The sequence below is a fragment of the Pleurodeles waltl genome, chromosome 6, assembly GCF_031143425.1.
Source record: "Pleurodeles waltl isolate 20211129_DDA chromosome 6, aPleWal1.hap1.20221129, whole genome shotgun sequence".
In the NCBI taxonomy this organism is placed as follows: domain Eukaryota; kingdom Metazoa; phylum Chordata; class Amphibia; order Caudata; family Salamandridae; genus Pleurodeles; species Pleurodeles waltl.
Genome location: NC_090445.1, coordinates 1,205,487,880 through 1,205,509,179, shown reverse-complemented (window position 1 = coordinate 1,205,509,179; position 21,300 = coordinate 1,205,487,880). Strand labels below are relative to the sequence as shown.

General features: G+C 44.1%; 1 protein-coding gene and 1 long non-coding RNA gene across 4 annotated transcripts in view; one reads left to right on the top strand and one right to left on the bottom strand.

The window, feature by feature from the left end:
* The window catches only part of SRGN (serglycin), a 130,938-nt gene that overhangs the window by 7,484 nt on the left and 102,154 nt on the right, over window positions 1-21,300 (top strand). The gene's annotated exons all lie outside the window — the stretch shown is intronic.
* Window positions 1,657-21,300, bottom strand: part of LOC138300756 (uncharacterized) — a 409,302-nt gene continuing 389,658 nt past the window's right edge. For all 3 annotated transcript variants that reach the window (XR_011204999.1, XR_011204998.1, XR_011205000.1), the window contains one exon: window positions 1,657-6,900. This is a non-coding gene — a long non-coding RNA (uncharacterized lncRNA). The remainder of the gene's footprint in view (window positions 6,901-21,300) is intronic.

Below are 21,300 nucleotides of genomic sequence, written 5' to 3'. Positions count from 1 at the left end.
TAATGTGGCCTAATGTGGATATTGTGGTAGCCTCAGCTGAGTGGTGTGTGGAAGCAGTGAAGGATGGAATGAGTAGAAGGTGGAATGCATGTATGTAAGAAAGTGTTTAGGTAGAATGGCGAGGAGAGAAGTTGGAGGAGTACAGTTGGAGCAAATGTATTATAAAGGAGTTGATGCGTTGCTTTACTTCCTGGATCTTAAAAAAAGGTTTTCCACCCACTGCTCCATATTTCTTGCAACAATGGCGACATGTGGAATCGACCATTTTGAGCAATCTGTCAGCATCGAACCATACGGGTGATCCTGTACAGCTTGTCGGCTATGTCCTGTTCAATCAATCTGCACAACCGTAGGGGAACCATCGTAGATTCATTCAGTGAAAGAAAGTCAACGAGATGAGACTCACCGTTTCCGCGATATTTGTTGGGAGGCTCGCACAAGTGGCATCCACAAGTACTTGGGCAAGCATTAGGCAAACCGTCGCACCCACGAGAATGTTGTATTGTGTGACCTTCACATAGTCTTAACATCGGCGGAGGAATTGTAGCCATTCTGTCACATGGCAGCTTTGCGTGTGTTTTGAATGCCTACCTCCCGGTGAAACAAAGGGTGACGCAAGATGACTCCATGTCCTGTGCCTGCCACAATCTTGTGCTTGCCAGTATTTAATGTTAATAGCAAAGTCTGTACCAAAAGGAGTGGAAACATGAGAACGTGTGTCGAAAAAACTGAGGCCAATTATTCAGGTAAGTGTCAGGTGACTTCAACATTTTATGACTTATCTGATGGGCCCACCCTGACACCTTATTATCTTGACTACATTAAAGGCATTTTGTCTGAATCAAGTTTTTTTTCTTCATGATGCATATCGTTCCTGCCATAGAAAGTATCTTCCGCTATTCAAGTACGTTTCTTCATTGTAGGCATCACCTGATATTGGGAATATATAAAATGTAAAGCAATTTACCTTGTGTTTGTTATCTTGTTGACACCAATATTACTGCAATTTTAGGATAGATGAGGAACACCAATCATTGTTGTATTTGCCATCTCTGTGATGTGCACACATTTATCACTACCACTGTATTGAATTATGTAATATGTTGTGTGTATTGAATTTGATTTCATATTTTACTTTCAGTTGCTTTAAAGATCATAGGTATTGTATACATTCTTCAAGATTCCTAATGTACCTTACCCTCCACCACTTTTAGCAGTGTTAGGAGAACCACCCATTGAATGGTCTGTGTCGACAGAATTATTCCAGGCATTTGTGGAAATATTGGAGGATGGGGAATGTTCAACCCAAAGACAGTTGTCATTATTAAAGCTGTTATTTGGGGCTGTAAGATTGAAAGACTTTAAACATTTGTCACATTTGAAGAATGTAACACATTCGAATGGGCACTAAATGACAACCATTTGTCGGATAGGTATGTTAAAAACGCACATGTGGTGTTAGAAAGTTTTACATTTAATTGTAGAGACCAAAGAGAGGGTGAGGATATAGATTGTGATGCGGCTTCACTGAGATGTTGGATGCCTCGTTGCGACTTTGAGCATATTGTATATGAACAAGTATTTCGCAACCAAATACAAATTAAAAGCAAATAAAAGAAAGTACAGGAGAATGTAGTAAATCACTCTACATGGTCCAGTTGCAAGAACAAAAGTATTTATTTCAAGGTAAAGATCGCCTATGACCGACCAGCTCTGATCCCGCAGTAACTAGTTCGTGCTGCTGGAATCCTTGCCCACCGCTCCCTGCACATGAAGTTATATTGAACATCAGCAAGGTACATTACAATGCTTTAACGGAACATTGCCTGTGCTACATTGCATGTACTACACCACCTTCCCCCTTAAAAACAAAAGGAAAAACTCTAAATGCTAACATACAAGTTAATAGTTTACAAATCTTTAAACTTTTCTGGTGCTTTTACTTCATGTGATTCGTAAGAACATTTGCAGATTTCCCCACATCAACACAAGCATTTCCTCCTTGTACCTGCGGTTCCCCCACAGATTGCACCAAGAGTGCCCAATCTGATTCAACAACGGAACCACTTTTCTTATTTATGATAATAGCCTGATGCTGTGTGAGTTTTACCAGTTGCCTCTTGTTCCGCCACCCTTTATTTTCAAGCAGTGCTGCTCCCCTACTGACCTTGCTTACTTTCACTAGCACAGAAAAGATAGATTCGCCTTTCCTGACCTTGACAGGAGTCTTTATCAACACCCAATCTCCAATTGCTATGTCTTGATTAGTTACATTGTATTTTCTGTCAAAGTCACATTTCATTTTAATTTGACTTGACACCATTTTATAAGAAACATCGTCCATGTCTTGCACAACACTGCGTCCACCTTTTCAACTTGTTCTCATAACCAGGGAGGGAACAATGCAGTATAATCCCTTCTCCCCCTCAACAGGGAAAGTGAAGTGACACCGGTGGTGCAATTTGGTGTCCTATTTTAACAACACACTTTTTGTTTGAAATCATTATCATCAAGACCTGATGCCATAGCAGTTTGTGCACCCTCCTTAATGAGTTTGTTTCCCCTTTCCACTAACCCATTTAGAGAAAGGGAGTACAATGCCACTTGTAAGTGTTTAATATCATGGCTCTTCATAAATTCATGCATACGTTCATAGGTAAAATGCGTGCCAATGTCGGTGACAATACCTATTTGGGGCACCTTCCAGGAAAAATTCCGGCTCTAGAAAATTCAAGGCAGTATCGGTATCAGGAAACTCGATGAAGGAAAAGTAAAACCATTTTGAAAAACAATCAATTACAAAGTGTAAATATTTCTTGTTAGTAGGCAGTGACAAATATGGACCAGAAAAAACTAGATCTAGTTTCTCCCATGCTGCATCAGGGAAGGCCATAAGGTGCAAGCACCCTTGTTGACAGTGTTTGTCAGAGAGTAGACATTCTGAACACTTATCTATAGTGAATCTCACTTGGGTATCAATAGCAAGCCACCAGTAATGTTGTTTAATGCGCAAGCTGGTTTTGGTGGCATCTAAATGACCTTGGTGAGCCTTAGCAATGATGGCATCCCGCAACAGATACTTCTGCAATTTGAGAACATGTTTCTATTGCACCTGACAGACATCTTTTTTTCAGACCATCCCTCTATAATATATTCTTTTACTTTCCTTAAAACCTCATCATCCTGACATGCACTCATCCAAGCACTCTCATTCAAGACTTGACTTTAGTAATCACTAACAGCACACAATGCATCCATCCCACTTTCATCATCAGTGACTTCTATAATATTCTTGCAACTTAGATACCAACCTGGTCAGCCCAGCTGACAGGTTGTTACTCGTGCCACCGGTGAAAATATGAACCAAAGGCTTGTGGTCAGAGTGTAGCTCGAACCTACAGCCCCACACCTACATCTTAAATTTCTGGATGGCCCGCACGCATGCTACAGCCTTTCACTCAGTGGTGCTGTACTGTCTCTTATACAGCTTTAGAGACCTCGAGGCAAAGGCTACAGTCTGTTCTTTACCTGAAATGTATTGACTTAGAACAGCCATTAAACCCTGTAGACTTGCATCCACTGTAATAATGGAAGTGCATCCCTCATGAAAAGCATTCTGAGCTGGTACCATCTCTATCAATCTCTATCAATCTTTTAACTTTATTAAATGCATCCTCCCTCTTTTCCGACCAGAAGAACTTCTGCCTTTTTCTAAGTAACATTCTCAATTGTTCAATTGCATGGGCATAACCTGGCATAGAAAAGTGCATAGTCTCCTGCATGGCCCAAGAAGGAACTCAAGGTATCTCTGCCCATGGAGGTCCTAGCTTCTTTGATGGCTCTAATTAGGGATAATTTTGGCTTCATCCCAGGAGCGGATACAATAGGACCTAGATTCTCTAATTCATTGGTGGCAAACCTATACTTATCACACCTGATTGTCGTTCATTGCTGTAACAAGATCATAAGTACTTTTCTCAGGATCTAGTTATGCTTCTCCTGACTATCAGTGAAGACTACAATGTCATCTTGGTAAGTAAGCCTACACTTCCCTGAGAATACCAAACATATTGTTGATAAGCTTTTGGAATACACTAGCAGCCACTGCTAGAATGAAGGGTAATCTCAGGTACTTGTACACACCAAATGGCGTGAAGAAAGTTATTAACTCTTGGCATTCCTTAGACAACACCACCTGGTGTAACGGAGAACCACTTATTCCTGCATCAGAATAAAAGCCCAAGCATAACCTGTCACACACAAAGCACATCCAGTTTCATTAGGTGTCAGAGAAGAACTGAAACTCACACTGCAAAATCTGTGCTCTCAAACCATCATAGAACCTTGTGATTCATCACTGTGGGTAGCACCAATAGAGGTAGAATGGAAGAGGTCAGGAGAAATCAGAATATGTGCTGATTTAAAATGTATAATTTCTAACATTCTAGTGGATTGCCACACCCTAACCAAGATGCAAGCACTGTTGGCCAACCTGGCAAACCTGTTCATGAAACAGATCACTAAACTCAGCCAGTAATTCCTTTATAGGTTTCTCCAAAATACAGATATAGGCGGTCATTCTGACCGCGGCGGTCGGCGGTCGCCGCCCGCCAAGCGGTTCCCGCCGAAAGACCGCGGCGGTCATTCCGGCTTTCCCGCTGGGCCGGCGGGCGACCGCCAGAAGACGGCCGGCCGGCCCGGCGGGACAGCCCCTTCAACAATGAAGCCGGCTCGGAATGGAGCCGGCGGAGTTGAAGGGGTGCGTCGGGTGCAGTGGCACCCGTCGCGATTTACACTGTCTGCTAAGCAGACAGTGAAAATCTTTGTGGGGCCCTGTTAGGGGGCCCCACGGTACCCGTTCCCGCCATCCTGGTTCCGGCGGTGGACACCGCCAGAAACAGGCTGGCGGTAAGGGGGTCGGAATCCCCATGGCGGTGCTGCACGCAGCGCCGCCATGGCGGATTCCCTGGGCCAGCGGGGAACCGGCGGGAAACCGCCGGCTCCCCTTTGCCGTCCGCGGCTTTACCGCTGCGGTCAGAATCGCCCAGGAAGCACCGCCAGCCTGCTGGCGGTGCTTCCGCCGCACTCCGCCATGGCGGTCATGGACCGCCAAGGTCAGAATGACCCCCATAATCTGTAGGTAACTCTCTGTTAATGCTAATGGGCTATCCAATCCTGATACTAAATTTTGAACTTATTCTTGCAAGGTCTTGCCAACCTATGATATTCTTCCCTTTTATGGCCACATAAATGTTTGTATATGTTTCTCCCCCAAGGCAGACCACCTTAGTTGTAAAATATCCCAGCATTTAAATCTCTTTCTTCCCAAATGCCTTCAGATTCACATCAGTAAGTTTTAGCGGTCTGCTCCACGTTTTATAAAATGTGGTATCTCTTTGGATGGTCATGGGAGATCCTGAGTCAGCCATGACCTGTAAAGGAATGTCATCAATGTATGCTTCACAGGTTGGACCCTTAACAGATGTACAAACAGAATTAATTCTACAGCAAGCACTACATTGTTAAGTGACCCAGCACAAGAATCATCCTCTATATCTACACTACCTATTCTTACTGGGGTTTTTACCACTCCTGCATGCAATCTGAAAATTCCCCATTTTCTCTCGTAACAGGCAATGTTTGCCAGTAGCAGGACACCATGTAAAATTGTTAAGGTGGTTTTTGGACCAACACCTATAGCTTGTGCTTGAAGGTTTCTTGCTGCCCTACTAACTTTTGTGTTCACAATATACACAGACTCCATTTACTGATCCCCTTCACTGGACACAATGTTGACAGAGGAATCTTTGTTAACGGCTTCTGATGAAATTAGAGACCACTCAGCTCTTGGCAAGGTCAGTGGCCTGCATGACTATGGGATTCCTGCAACTCAACAGTCTCTCCAGTATTTTTGTGGATGATCAACTGAATATGACTTGGTCACAAATGTATGTGTCTAAGTTTGGACCGAATTTGCAGGTTGCTGCCAAAATCCTAACGCCAGATATATATTCGTCCACCTCCTCTCCAGTGGATTGCTTCAGTTTGACAAAGTTTTGTCCTTCCTGCATGATGCTGGCCTCATCTGAAAATTGTATGAGCAATTTCTCCACAGATTCTATATACAATATACAATGTGCACCTCCTGACTGCACTTAGGTAGCTTAAAGCTGTGCCAAATTATCAAGAATTTGCTGACCAGTCTGACCCAGACTGCCAAATAACAGTGCAAATTTGCATTTAGGGCTACAATTGCCTGTCTTAATTCCAACTATGTAGTTTTCAAAAAGTCTTAAACACTGTGACCATTTCACAGCTGATTTACCGTAGCGTGCCAGAAATAGGAGGTGGCTGTGTTATTTGCTGAGTTGCTGCCAAGACCAATGATATTATTGCACAACAAAGTATGTTAGAAGTGTCTACCTAAAACTCAAATACCTGTATTCAATGCCACATGAAGTAGAACAGAGTAAAGACAGATCACCTGTTCCAGGAAATGCACCAGAAGTACTAAAATGAAGAGAAACCATTGTGATGAGCGCTCAGTGCTGCTTCAGTGTCACCATTAATAACGCTTAAACCAAAGCATGTGCCAGCAGTGTCCGTTGAAATTTCTGCTATATTTGTCCAGATCAAAGATGGTGGCCACATCATATGTCACGCTACAGTGTGCACAACGGATGAGGTGGAGCATGTGAAGCTAGCAAGCAACACCTCGAGCAGCAGCCGGCCGAGATAAGGAGCATGCACAAGCCATTCCCAGTGCTCACCCCACAGTACCTCTAAGAAGCAAGACAGTATGCAACAGCACCAATTGAAGCCTTTATAAGTCCATGTGGCTTGAGTCACATAGGAAGGTTGATGGGAAGGTTGGCGGTCTCAAGCTTGCCTGACGAAGTGCTGAAAAAGAAAAAAATAAGTCAGGACGTCGGTGGGCAATGGTACAGGTTCAGTTCTGTCACCAAATTTAGTAAATTACCTTACACAGGCCCGTTGCAAGAAAAAAAGGATTTATTTCAAGGTAAAGCTCACCCATGACATGCTGTGACTGTCCAGCTCAGATTCCCGCAATAACTGACTCATACTGCTGGAACCCTCGCTCACCGTTCCCTCTGCAGGTTATATTGAATGTAAGCAACATACATCATAATGCTTTAACAGAACATTGTCTTGCATGTACTGCAGAGAGGTTATGGGCAGGCACAGATACTGCAAACATAATAAGAGTGATTAGTGCAGCAAGGGTGACTTAACTATCGGAAAAATGTATCAAACAGATGCCATTTAGATTGGCAAGTGCATCTGCAGTTTTTCCAAGGGGTGATGATTTTGTTATTAAAAAATGCAGGGGTATTTCAGAATGACATTTTGATTTTTGGTATCGACGTCATGGAACATGATGACAATTTAAAGAAAGTTTTAAGTATTCTACAAGAAATCGTTTTAAACGTTAAATTGGAGAAATGCAAATTTGCGCATGAAGAAATGGAGGACGTAGGTTATAAAATTTCCAAATATGGAATACTGCCTAAGAACGATCATGTAAATGCTATCATGAATGCTCCACCTCCTGTAAAAAGAAGCAATTGATGTCGTTTTTAAGTCTGATTGAATTTTACTCAAGGTTTTTTGAGAATTACTTAATTAAAGCGGAAGTATTACGCAGACTGTTAAAGAAAAATGTGAGGTATGAATGGAAATATGAGCGTTGTTTTGCAAGGGTAAAGAAGGGAAATCATAGATGTCCCATGTTTGAGACTCTACATGCGGGAAGAACGAGTTACTTACCTTCGGTAACGACTTTTCTGGTGGATACATTAGCTACCTGTGGATTCCTCACCTAATGAATACTCCCATGGCGCCAGCATTTGAAGGAAATCTTCTTCCTAGCTTCTGCACGTAGACGAGGACGTCACATTTGCCCACGCGACGCCATCTGACGTCATACAGGCAATAAGAGGTCCTCGCCGACGAGCCGACATCAGTACCAACATTTTTTACGTGCCTGAGAACAATAATTCAATGCAATGAAAGATAAAGGCAACATCTCATGACATTGTAAACTACACATCATTGCAAGAAGATGGCTATAGATTTAATATAACCTTCCTTTTTTTTTTTTTTAAACAATACATATATACACTAAATATATATATATATACAAAAATAAATATATATATACAAATGTCCAAATATAAACAATCTATTGCAGTCTTAAAGACCAAGAGGAGCACACTCAAGGATTACTTGGTGAGACCAAAAAGGCAACGGGGAGGCGGGTGGGACCGTGAGGAATCCACAGGTAGCTAATGTATCCACCAGAAAAGTCGTTACCGAAGGTAAGTAACTCGTTCTTCTGATGGATACAACTACCTGTGGATTCCTCACCTAATGAATAGAGTCCCAAAGCAGTAGCACGCCCGGTGGTGGGTGCCTATATGGTCAAACCAAGAAATCCTGCAGCACTGACCGTGCAAAATGGCCGTCCCTTCTGACCTCAGAGTCCAAGCAGTAATGCTTCACAAAAGTGTGAAAGGACGACCAAGTTGCGGCCTTGCAGATGTCGACCACAGGAACACCCCTGGTCAAGGCCGAAGTGGCCGACTTAGCTCTGGTGGAATGAGCTCTAATACCATCAGGAGGATCCTTCTTTGCTAGAGAGTAACAAATTTTAATGCAAAGAACAACCCACCTGAAGAGTGTTCTCTTGTGGACTGCCTTTCCTCTCCTCTTGCTCACGTATCCGATGAAAAGCTGATCATCCAGCCTGAAATCCTTCGTTCTGTCTATGAAGAAGCTTAACGCCCTCTTTGGGTCCAAGCGATGAACTCTCTTCTTCTTTTGAAGGATGAGGCGGAGGATAGAACGTGGACAGAGTAATTGTCTGGGCCAAATGGAAGGGTGAAACAACCTTCGGTAGGAAAGCAGCCTTGGTCCTCAACACCACCTTGTCCCCATAAAAAGTTGTATAAGGGGGTTTAACCGATAAAGCCTGCAACTCACTCACTCTCCTTGCAGATGTTATGGCCACCAGGAAAACTGTTTTAATAACTAATAACCTTAAGGGGCAAGAATGCATAGGCTCAAAAGGGAACCCCATAAGGAAAGTCAGGACCAAGGACAAATCCCATTGAGGCATAACGAAAGGTTTAGGAGGGTATTTATTCATAAGACCCTTCAAGAACCTAAGTACTATAGGAGATTTAAATAACGATGGTTGGTCTGGAAGACAAATGAAGGCTGACAAGGCCGACAAGTAACCTTTAATAGTAGCCACTGCACAACCTTTCTGCGCTAAAGACAAAGCAAAAGATAAAACATCTGACAAATGAGCACGTAAGGGATCAATCTGTCTCTCTCCACACCATACCACAAATTTGGACCACCTATTAGCGTAGATAGTTTTAGTGGAGTGTCGCCTGGCCGCTAAGATAACATCCACTACATCAGGTGGGAGAGAGAAGGAACTCAGGTTGCCCCGTTCAATCTCCAGGCATGTAGGTGCAGACTCTGGAGGTTGGGGTGTAAAACCTGCCCCTGCGACTGCAAGAGGAGGTATGCCCTGAGAGGGAGACGGAGCGGAGGGCACAGTGAGAGTTGGAGAAGGTCGGAATACCACACCCTCCTTGGCCAATCCGGAGCTATTAAGATGACTTGGGCCCGGTCTTGGCGAATTTTCCTCAATACTCGAGGAATCAAGGGTTTGGGGGGAAACGCGTAAAGCAGCTGGTCGCACCAAGTTCTCTGAAACGCGTCCCCCAAAGCTCCCTGCACCTGATACTGGAGGCTGCAGAACAACGGACAGTGCGAGTTCTCCCGGGTGGCAAACAGATCTATCCGAGGAAACCCCCACATCTGGAAGATCAAACAGACTTGATCTGGATGGAGACGCCACTCGTGGTCGGCCGAGAAACGATGACTGAGACTGTCCGCACGTACATTCAAGACTCCAGCCAGATGATTTGCTACCAAGCAAATCTGATGGTCCTTTGCCCAGGACCATAGTCGAAGAGCTTCTCTGCAGAGAAGGTACGACCCCACTCCTCCCTGTTTGTTTATATACCACATCGGGGTAGTATTGTCCGTCAGGACCTGAACCGACTGACCGCGAAGGGATGTGAGGAAGGCCTTGAGAGCCAGACGTACAGCCCGTAACTCTAACAGATTGATATGAAACATCTGTTCCTCTGGAGACCAAAGCCCTTTGATCTCCAGGTCCCCCAGATAAGCTCCCCACCCTAGAGTGGAAGCATCCGTTATGACCGTGGTCACTGGTGGAGGCTGCGTGAACGGTCTTCCTTGAGAAAGATTGTCGTCCGCAACCCACCACTTCAAATCCGTGGCAGCATCTCTGGAGATCCTGACAGAACCTTCGAGATCTCCTCTGTGTTGAGACCACTGCCTTCGGAGGCACCACTGAAGAGCCCTCATGTGCCAGCGAGCATGCGTGACCAACAGTATGCAGGAGGCAAACAGACCGAGCAGACGAAGGACCTTGAGGACTGAAATGACCGCTCCACTTCGAAACATTGGAACCAACTCCTGAATATCTTGAATCCGCTGTGGCGGAGGAAAGGCTAGATCCAATGTTGTATCCAGTACTGCCCCTATGAACAGGAGGCGTTGAGAGGGCTCTAGGTGAGATTTGGGCACGTTCACCGAAAAGCCCAGGTCGAACAACAACTGAGTGTTCGACTGCAGATGATGCAGCACAAGCTCCGGAGTCTTGGCTTTGATCAGCCAGTCGTCCAGGTAAGAAAATATTGCTATCCCCTTCCTTTTGAGCTCTGCAGCAAACAACGACATCACCTTCGTGAAGACTCGGGGTGCTGAAGTAAGACCAAACGGAAGGACCGCAAACTGATAGTGCTGCGACCCCACCACAAACCGGAGATACCTCCTGTGCGACTTGAGAATCGGGATATGAAAATAAGCATCCTGCAAGTCGACAGACACCATCCAGTCTCCCTTGTTCAACGCCAAAAGCACCTGAGCTAGGGTCAGCATCTTGAACTTTTCCTGTTTGAGGAACCAATTCAAAATCCTCAGGTCCAGGATTGGTCTCAACCGACCATCCTTTTTGGAAATCAGGAAGTACCTGGAACCTTGACCCTTTTCCTGCTCTGGAACCAACTCCACCGCACCCTTTAAAAGGAGGACTTGAACCTCCTGTTCTAACAACCGGAGGTGTTCTGCTGAACAATAAGATGGGCGGGGCGGGATGGGGGGCGGAAACTCCCGAAAGGGAAGGGTGTAGCCTTTTCCCACAATGCTGGTAACCCAGGCGTCTGATGTGATGATCCTCCACTTGTGAAGAAAATGCAGTAACCTTCCCCCTACAGGAGCGGAGTGAGTGGGAATCGGTGGAAGCCTAAGGCTGCTTCCCCTGCTGCACCCCTCCGGAGGAAGAGGCAGAGTGCTGCTGAGAGGCTCCCCTGGTACGAACCCTACCCCTCCCTCTAATTGATCTAAAGGTGAGAGAGGAGGTAGGTTGTTGGAATCTCCCCCGAAAGGAAGAGGAGGATGAGCAACAACCAAATCCTCGAAACCTCCTAAAAAACCTGGAGGAGGCAGAAGCAGCGGCTTGCAGTCCTAATGACTTGGCCATGGCCCTGCTCTCTTTAAACCTCTCCAAGGCCGAATCCACTTTGGCTCCAAAAAGTTTGTCCCCATCAAACGGGAGGTCCAACAGGGTCGACTGCACGTCCGAAGAGAACCCCGAGTTGCGAAGCCAAGCCTGTCTCCTCTCAACCACTGCCGTGCCCATTGCTCTAGCCACTGAGTCAGTTGTAACCAACCCAGATTGGATAACCTGGGTTGCAGCAGCCTGAGCATCCGACACGATATTCAAGAGTCCTTGAGGAAGCTCTGTATGTGATGATGTGATGTCGTCCATAAGAGCATAGATGTACCTCCCCAAGATACATGTAGAGTTGGTGGACTTCAGCGCCATGCTACAAGACGAAAATATTTTCTTCAACTGTGAGTCCAACTTTTTGGAGTCTCTGTCCCCCGGCACTGTTGGAAAAGATCCAGGCGCAGATCTAGCAGAACAGGAAGCCTGGACCACCAAGCTCTCTGGCGTAGGGTGTCTGGACAGAAAGCCAGGGACAGATGGTGCAGCCCGATACCTCCTGGCCACCGCCCTATTAACAGCCGAGGAAGATACCGGCTTCTTCCAAACCTCCAATACCGGTTCAAGCAAAGCCTCGTTAAACGGTAAAAGAGGCTCTGCCGCAGTAGAGGCCGGATGTAGGACCTCAGTTAGCAAATTCTGTTTCGCCTCAGCCACCGGCAAAGGCAGTTCGAGGAAGTTAGCTGCCTTCCTTACTACAGTGTGAAAAGTGGCTGCCTCCTCAGTATACTCCCCTGGAGATGACAAGTCCCACTCAGGGGAAGTATCAAGGCCACTCGCTGTATCCAGTCCATGAAGACCCTCGCCAGAATCCTCAATTTCACCTTCCTCCAGGACCCGTTGGTACTCCTGTTCCTCCAAGAGACGGAGAGCACGTCTCCTAGAATGTAGCCTCTCTTCAATACGCGGCGTCGACATGGCATCTGCCGAAGTCGAGGAACGACGTCGATCGCCGGATCCATCCGACGCCATGTCAGGCGCCACAGGAAGCTTCGACGCCGAACTAGGATCCGGATGAAGAGAGGTGCGTCTCGGAGCCTCAGATGGTCCTGACGGGGTCACTGGCCGAAACCCCGAAGTCGATGGAGCAGAAACCCCAAGGCCCGGAGCGGACACCAGAGCCGACACAGGCGCCGAGCCCACATTCCCCAAGGGGAGAAAGGGAATGAAGGGTGCGGGCCGTAGCGGCGCCGGAGCACCCAAGTTGAAAGCCAACGGCCCCGAAGGACCAGTCGGAGCACCGCCTGGAGCCATCTGCTGGAAGATGATAAACATCGCATTTAAAAATGCGATATTATCGGCTCCAGGGGCAGGGAAAGCCGGATACTGGGGTGCCTGGATCGAAGGCGACCCCGACGCCGGAGAAAACGCCTGAGGCTGTGTCACTTCAATCATTGAAGATGTCTGCCCAGGCGAAGTCGGCAAAGCCGGAGAAGGCAACGGCGTTGATGGATGTCGGGTGACTGTGGGACTGACCTCCCAAGTCTTCCGACTCCGAGCCGAAGGCGACCTCGATCGAGACCTCTCTTTCGAATGGCGCCATGAGTCCCTACGGCGCCGGGAGTCTCGATGGCGCCGATGAGTCTTCGGCGAAGAGGGCTTCCTATGATGTTTCTTCTCCTTTCTCTTTGACTTCGCCATGAAGAGTTTGGCTTCACGCTACTTTAGGGCTTTCGGATTCATGTGTTGACATGAATCACATGTCTCCACGTCGTGGTCGGAGCTTAAGCACCACAAGCAGTCCGAATGTGGATCAGTAACGGACATCTTGCCCCCAAACTCTCGACAGGGCTTGAAACCAGACTTCCTCTGAGACATAGTAACCTCAGAGAAAAAACACCCAGCAGAAAAACACACTGTAACTTCGAAAGCAACAGTAGCTCCCTCGAAGATAACCGTTTCGAATGCACGGAAAAAAGGGAACTGACATCGGCACGTCGGCGAGCACCTCTTATTGCCTGTATGACGTCAGACGGCGTCGCGTGGGCAAATGTGACGTCCCCGTCGACGTGCAGAAGCTAGGAAGAAGATTTCCGTTGAATGCTGGCGCCATGGGAGTATTCATTAGGTGAGGAATCCACAGGTAGTTGTATCCATCAGAAAGGATGTGTTGTAGCAGTAGATGCAAGTGGGTACTGATTGGGTGTTGTGTTGGTTCAAAAGGATGAAGAGTCTGAATGGATGATAGCTTACAGCTCAGTGTGTCATATGATGTGGAGAAGAATGACTTCGTAATTGAGAATTATTTATTGGCACATCTGTGGGCAATAGAGCATTTTCTTATTTATGGGGAACAAAGTTTTTGTTAAGGACTGACCATAAACCGTTAGTCAATTTGTTGGCCACTGGCGGTGGTAGACGGTTGACCCATGGTGTGGGTCATCATTAGGTTGGCATTAAGTTAACATCTAAGTTGCAAGTATGTCTGTGTATATATACTGGGAAAAGTTAATTGAATGTCAGGCTGATAGGTTGCCTAGGTTACCGTTATTACAGTTGTGTGGTGAGGAACCAAGCATGGATGATGAGGATTGTGAGGTGGCTGTAACTTTTAAGGATGTTGAGGTGAGTTTGAATGCACAGGATAGTGTGATATGTGAACAAGAGTGGAAAAAATCTCCTTAGTAAGGTGATTTTAAATGGTGGGATGGCAAATTGAGAAGAAACTTCAAAGAGAAAGCATAGCTCATAGTAAAGGAGGAAATGGTATTGAAAGATAACGTATTAAGTAGGGCTGGCAAATCTGCACTACTCTGGTTTAAGGGAGAATATAATGGCGTTAGTGCAGAAGGACATTTGGGTATGAGGGGCACTAAAAGGAAAGTGAGAGAATACTTTTGATGGCCTGAAATGGATGCTAAATGGATGCTAAAATTGATAATTTTGTAAGGGAACGTAAGGTGCCTGGCTGTAGTGATAAGCTAGCTCTGGCATTAATTGCTTCCTTTTGTGTGGTTGAGTTACCAGAAGGAGCATTGAGTAAATTGATATCATGGGTCCCATTTCTGTTCTATCCCAGAAGGATTCTTATGTTTTAGTATTAAATTATTATTATTCAAAGTGTGCAGACGTGCAGATGCAAGTTGGTGTGACTACAGAAGTGAGTACTGGATTTTGAGAGGATGTATTTTACCAGGAGGGTATTTCAGATAAGAGATTTTTGGAAAATGGCATACAATTTACTTTAGAGAAAATTCACCAATTTTTAAATGTAAGTGCATTTAAACATACCAGGGTTGCCTTGTATTACCTTGAAGCAAATCATTTGGTTCAACAATATAAAGAACAATTAAGGACTCAATAGAGTTAAACACTCAAGTTAAGTGTGTGCTGGAGGAAAACCATTCAGGCAATTGTGTTGTCATAAAGAGTGACTCCCAATACCATCACAGGGAAATCACCACTTGCGATGTTAAGCGGTGAAGACCAACAAATAAACTTGTTTCAGGTGGTTGTTTTAGAGGCAATAAATGAAGATGAGTTTAGGTGAGGATACTGATATGAGGGACAGAGTAAAGAAAAAATCAGCAGAAAATGGGACAATCGATGGTCAGGAAACTTAGGGGGTGTGAAAGAAATGGGAAGTTTGGTTGTTGAAGTGAGTGAGGATGGCTAAGGATTAAGAATCCCAGTACTGTACAGAAAGGATGCACATTGTGTTCAGATCCCCAAAGAGTGACTAATGTGACAGGAATAGTTGTGAGAGTTCATGATGGTTGTGTATGGATTTGGAGAGAGTGTCCTCATATAAGGGGTGTGTGAGGAATGAAGATGAAAGTCCAGGAAGTAATATCGTATGCCTTAACACTGGTGATAAGGATTTAGGTGTGAACATATGTGGTGCTACTAGTTGTGTGGATGATGGATGTGAACAAGAAAGTGTGCCGAATGGTGGAATGTGAAGTTGTGAAGGAATTGTTCAATGTTGCGTAAGAAGGAGGAGTGGAATGCTGATAGATACAAAACTATGTTTTGATTTGGATATTGCAGTAGTTTAAATGCTGCAGTTGTGCTGTAGTTATTGTGTTTTGTGGTATTACTTACAAGGGAGAAGTTGTATGGTACCCTCAGCTGAGTGGTGTGTGAAATGAGTGAAGGATGGAATGAGAAGAAGGTGAAATGCTTGTGTAAGAGACTGTTGAGGTGGAATGGGGAGAAAAGAAGTTAGAGGGGGTGGTTGGAGTGGGTGTATTGTGAAGGAGCTGGCTGACCTGCTCACTTATCTGTATCTTAAATAAAGGTTTCCAACTATTGCTAAAGACGTCTTCCTTGCAAAAGATATCTGTCACATTTGTGACTGAGAAGTCCACCCACCAAACTTTAAATCAAACTCGAAGTCTAAAAATAAATTAGTTAATTAGTGCGGATATTCTGGCATGGATTTAGCCATCTAGGGCCTATGCTGGACATATCTGCACTAATGCATCCATTTTTTATACTTCAACAAAAGCAATGTCTCACTCTACTGCTCCAGGATGCAAACAGATATAACATATTACCTCTCTCTGAATCTTGTCCTGACCCTTACCATGTTCTTCACTCAAAAAAGGTTGATGTATCTCACATTGGACAACATTTGGGGCCTGAATTGTGGTGTTGCTTGTTATGTAGGCTTTAGTTACCATGTTGACTATTCTGACCAGTGAAACCAATCCAAGTACTGCTTACAACTACCTTCAACTCAAGGAGCAGATTACTTCAATTGTGAACTAGTGCCCTTAACCACTGTGGAACCTAAAGTTTCACCCAACCTCTGGTTCATTGTCCCTGGTCATCACTTTTGACCTTGGCAGATTAAATGACATTGCTTTGAGCTGATACTCTGGCATATGCTATCACTGGGTGACTAACTGGAATCCACATACCAGCATGTTCGGAGGTACCAAAATAAAGGTTCTAGGTGGTATCTAAAATAGGAGAAAACAAAAATGGTCACCACTGTAGTTTCTTGAAACACATGAAACATTCTGATACAGCCTTTCTGGTCATGCAGCAGCCCATCCATATGGATTTTCAACTTCTGCACCATAGCCTGTAGTTGAAAAGCAGGCCCTTGTGAGTTTGTAACTGTCCCTATGAATTTTCAAGTTTGAAAGTTTGTGAAAAGCCCAGTATGATATTTTTCAGATTGATCCAGAGCTAAAATGTATGAATTATCTACATTCTGGATTATGCTGTCTTTGACTTGTTGAAGAACGCAGCTTGGGTCAGTTAGTTATCCAGATAGCCAAATATGCATGGATAACACTTGCTCCTCCCAACCATTCATACTTACAGCGCCATCATCCTAGTGAATGCTGTAGGGGAGGACTTGAGGCCGAACGAGGGCTCTGTTTACCAGAAGGGCTGTCCTAGGAATATGAATTGACAAATTCACTAACGGACATGAAGAACTGGCATATACTGATTTGTGTTGTGTACGTTTATGATGACAGCAAATCAACATGGCCTACCAGTTTTTAAGTGAATTATTGACTCATTTTAAAACCAAATTAAATCCATCTGATGATTTCTCCATCAGGAAAATTGTGGAGTAAAATCTGAACCCCCAAACACCATCTCAGGACCCAGTGTTGTATATTCAAGATCAGCGTGATCTGGTAGGACTTCATTTGTTGTCAATGCATTATTCTGCCCCTGGAATCCTTGAAAATATTAGAGAAGCATATTTATAAGTAGGTTGAGCCATGCTTGCACTGTGCAACAAGGTACATGTGTGGCGCAAACCACTAAGTCATTTTTTAGAAGCCACAAAAACCACTTTCCATGGCTTGGAATGGCTTAAAAATTATCGAGTAAGGCAAAACAACACAACTCGCTGTGTTGTCTTACTGTGCCCTGGGAAGATATTCTATGGGCATTGCAGTGGGTGTTTCCATGCAACTCCCATTTAATTTTACGCATTCCCAGATTTACAAGGACTTGTAAACCTGGGAATGTGCCAAAATCTTTTGCTTACCCGAGAGAGGCGTAACAAGGATAAATATCTGTATGTCTCCTCATTTTTAATCTTTCTATGTGTGCTGCATTCTGCAGAACACATAGAAAGAGGAAAAAACCCTTAGGATTGTTTTTGTGCAGGAAGGTGTCCCTTCCTGCACAAAAACAACCCTGAATTTCACCAGGCACCCTTGCCCAATGGTACAAGGGTGCCTGCTTTGGGGCTAGGCTGCCAAAAGGGCACCGGCGCGGGGTAAAGAACAGGAATGTGCCATATTGGTGAAATACGGTACCTTCCTGCCCTTTCCCTGTGACGCACAGCAGCACAACAAGGTGACTTGATGCGCAGCCCTGCGCCATCAGACCCATAAATATGCCTTATGTCTATTATAAAATGAAGAGGAGGTTCATGACATTGAATGGACTGAGCCTAATAAAGGTCTGTGGTTGATCTTATGCTTAAAGATTGGGTTACATCCCACCTGGATTACGGAATTTGAAAAATTAGGCCCCTGACTTGCTCCCAATGGACAAACAAATGTCTTTTCTTCCAAGTACTTCTACATGACCTCATCATACTGCAGCCCACTTTACAAACTGAAAATAATATATGCAGCAGGGTGCTTTTCTGTCCATTACTGGCAGTAGCAGACACAAATTTTATTGTATCCTACACTTTTATACAACCTGTCACTGGCGCTGCTCTAATCTTTTTGGTGCAAAAGCTACAAAGGATCAAGGTTGATAACGCGTCCCAATCTAGATAATTTATTCACTCTGGGACTCGTTTTAGGCCGATGAATCTTTTGACCCTGATTGAAGACACCTTAAAACGAGATAACTAATCAACATGTCAACCAATAAGTCAATAACGTCATCAATAGTCACCATAACAAATCATTTAGATTAATCCAAACCATTAATAAGACTCAGAAACCACCATGACCTTTCAATCATGAATAACCACACCAGTTTAGTACGATTTTATGATGTTTATTCCCTATTGATTACAATTCTACTAGTAAGTTTATTAGTCTCATAACCATGAAACACATCAGCATTGTCATAATGTGGCAACTCGAATAAGATTTCATCAAAGCCAATATCACGAATATTAGAACATAACACAACGTCAACATAGGTTAACCTTAGCAGAGTATCATTAGCGCATTATTCAACAAAGCATTGATCCAGTCATTTGTCTATTTGCGTCCGTTTAGTGAACTTCTTAACTAACCTCGAATTGGCATTGGCATGTTGGGCTTCATGCAAAACAATTTAGCAACACGAATTTAGAAAACATCTAACTATGGTCTCTGTCAAAAGAAGCAGTTGGTACCTAGAAAGGAAAGGCAAACAGACAATTACAATTTCATCATCATATAGTTACCCTCCGTAATGGGTCAGCATACAGAGTCACTCTTCGTCCTCAGGACATCAGTTGATTCGCCATCAGCCAGGAAACACAGCAAAGTTCAGCAAGACGGATTAAGTAGGGACAATTCCCTCATAAGGAGGAGAAGTATTGAACCGGCAAGGTAAGGGTGAGGATGGTTTGAAGAGTCAAACAGCAAAGTCTTTAGGCAGAGTGACAAAGTGTCTGGGTAATAGCAAGATTCGCAATGGCATCTCCTAATGGCTCCTTGTGTCAAAGGTTTTTATCCCTTTTCTGTTGTACAGTCCCCTATTTTCTAATTGGGCAGGTTTGGCACACCACTATCTCCATCCAATGGTTTTCCAGTCACACCATCAAAATTGTCACCTCATAACAGTTCTCACGTAGTTCATTGGCGCTCATTAAGCATCCTACAGACTCCGCCACTCTTCGCTAAAAGAATGTCTAAAGCAAGCCGGTTTTGAAGAGTCATTGCCCTCTCCACAGCTAGTTCAGTATCCATCAGGAGTATAGCCTCTGTGAAGTTTGTCAGCATGGTATCCACAATAGTAGACAACTTTCGAATCTTTATGGAGTTTAAATTAACCCCCACTGAAGGAATTATGGCTCCAAATATATCACCTACGACAGCAGCCGCTGTTTCTCTCTTTTGTCTAGTGTGATGTAATTCAGACATTTTAGGAAAGTTCTTTGAGTCGTCAAATTGGTAGATCTTTGGGAAAACTATTCCCAAATAACATGTCCCATACCATCCCTTTGGAAGACGGTAATAAGCATTAAGCCTACATATGTAATAGATCCCAGGGATCGCCGGATCCTGTCCATTTAACATGAATGTCCACTTACTCTGACACAAAAACACGTCTGCATTCACTCGTTCCCACAAATAAAGTGTCATGATCAGATTTTGGCCTGTATATACAAAGCTTTCCTACGTGTAATGCATCTACAGCTAGCTTGCCTTGCGTCTTTATTGCACTATAAGCATAATCATTTGCAAATGTTAGTTTTCCTAATCCCTTTTCTAGCTTTTCCTTTAACGCTTTTCTTCTATCATCAGTGTGATCTAAGAAGCTCTCCTCTACAGGTGTAAGTAAACAGGTTAGATTATTGCGGTGCACATAAACTGTCCCAAATGTCAGTGTCGGCTCAAAGAAACCCCTAACTATTTTTATGTTATGTTCCTTAGCTATTTTACTTAAAAACTCTATTATAGGCACAAAGGAAAACACTAAGGGGGTTATTCTAACTTTGGAGGAGGTGTTAATCCGTCCCAAAAGTGACGGAAAAGTGACGGATTTACCACCAGCCGTATTACGAGTCCATTATATCCTATGGAACTCGTAATACGGCTGGTGGTATATCCGTCACTTTACCGTCACTTTTGGGACGGATTAAGACTCCTCCAAAGTTAGAATAACCCCCTAAATCTAGATTAGAATAGAAGTATTGAATATTTTCTTGATCATAAAATCTTGTTAATAGCAAAATACAGCTTATTCCGTAGGTAAGCGGCAAACTATGATAAGTAACCTCTTCTTGTACTGGAATCTTCGTGCACACATAGCAATTCTTTGCATCCATTGTTTCAACATACTCATTAAACAAGCGATAGAAGACATTAGTAGATAGTTCCTTTTTTGTAATAGTTCCCTCATGCAAATACTTTGTATCCTGCTCAAACCTCTCCCATGGTGTTAGTGTAGCAGTCTCAGGAGTTGGAGCATTGTTAGTCGCACTCTTATCCACTAATGGTATTCCCACAATTACACCTATAATTACTATTGCACACGCAACACCCAAAATAACAACAATTTACCATCTACGAATCCTACCCCTATTATCATTATCTCTCATGTTACTCATGATCTGTAAAGAATCAGAAAGCAGGATAATATAAAGCAAACAATCAACTCGAGGAAGATCCAGAACTCTTTTTTTTTTTTTTTTTTTTTCTCGTGCAAAGTCTCTCTCTTGGTAAGTATTTACAGCGTTTCACTCGCTCCCAGGACCCTTTGTCAAATCAGGTTAGCAGCTTGTCATAATCGGTTTTTCAGAGTCAATTCAAGTTAACAGTGTCACATCCGGTAATTTATCAGTCTCTTTTCTCAGGTTTCTCTCTCTATTTAATTTCAGTTTAACACAGTCTCTTTCTACGGTTGAGTTCAAGTGCCCTAGTATTGACCTGGGATTTCTCGATCAAAACAGAATGGCAAGAATTCTTGTTGCCACTCAGCTGATGTCGCATAAGCCCATTCAGGACCTTCGTACCTCCTGTTTGCAACTCTCTTTCTTTTCAGTTTGCCATCACAGTGCAACTCTCCTTCAC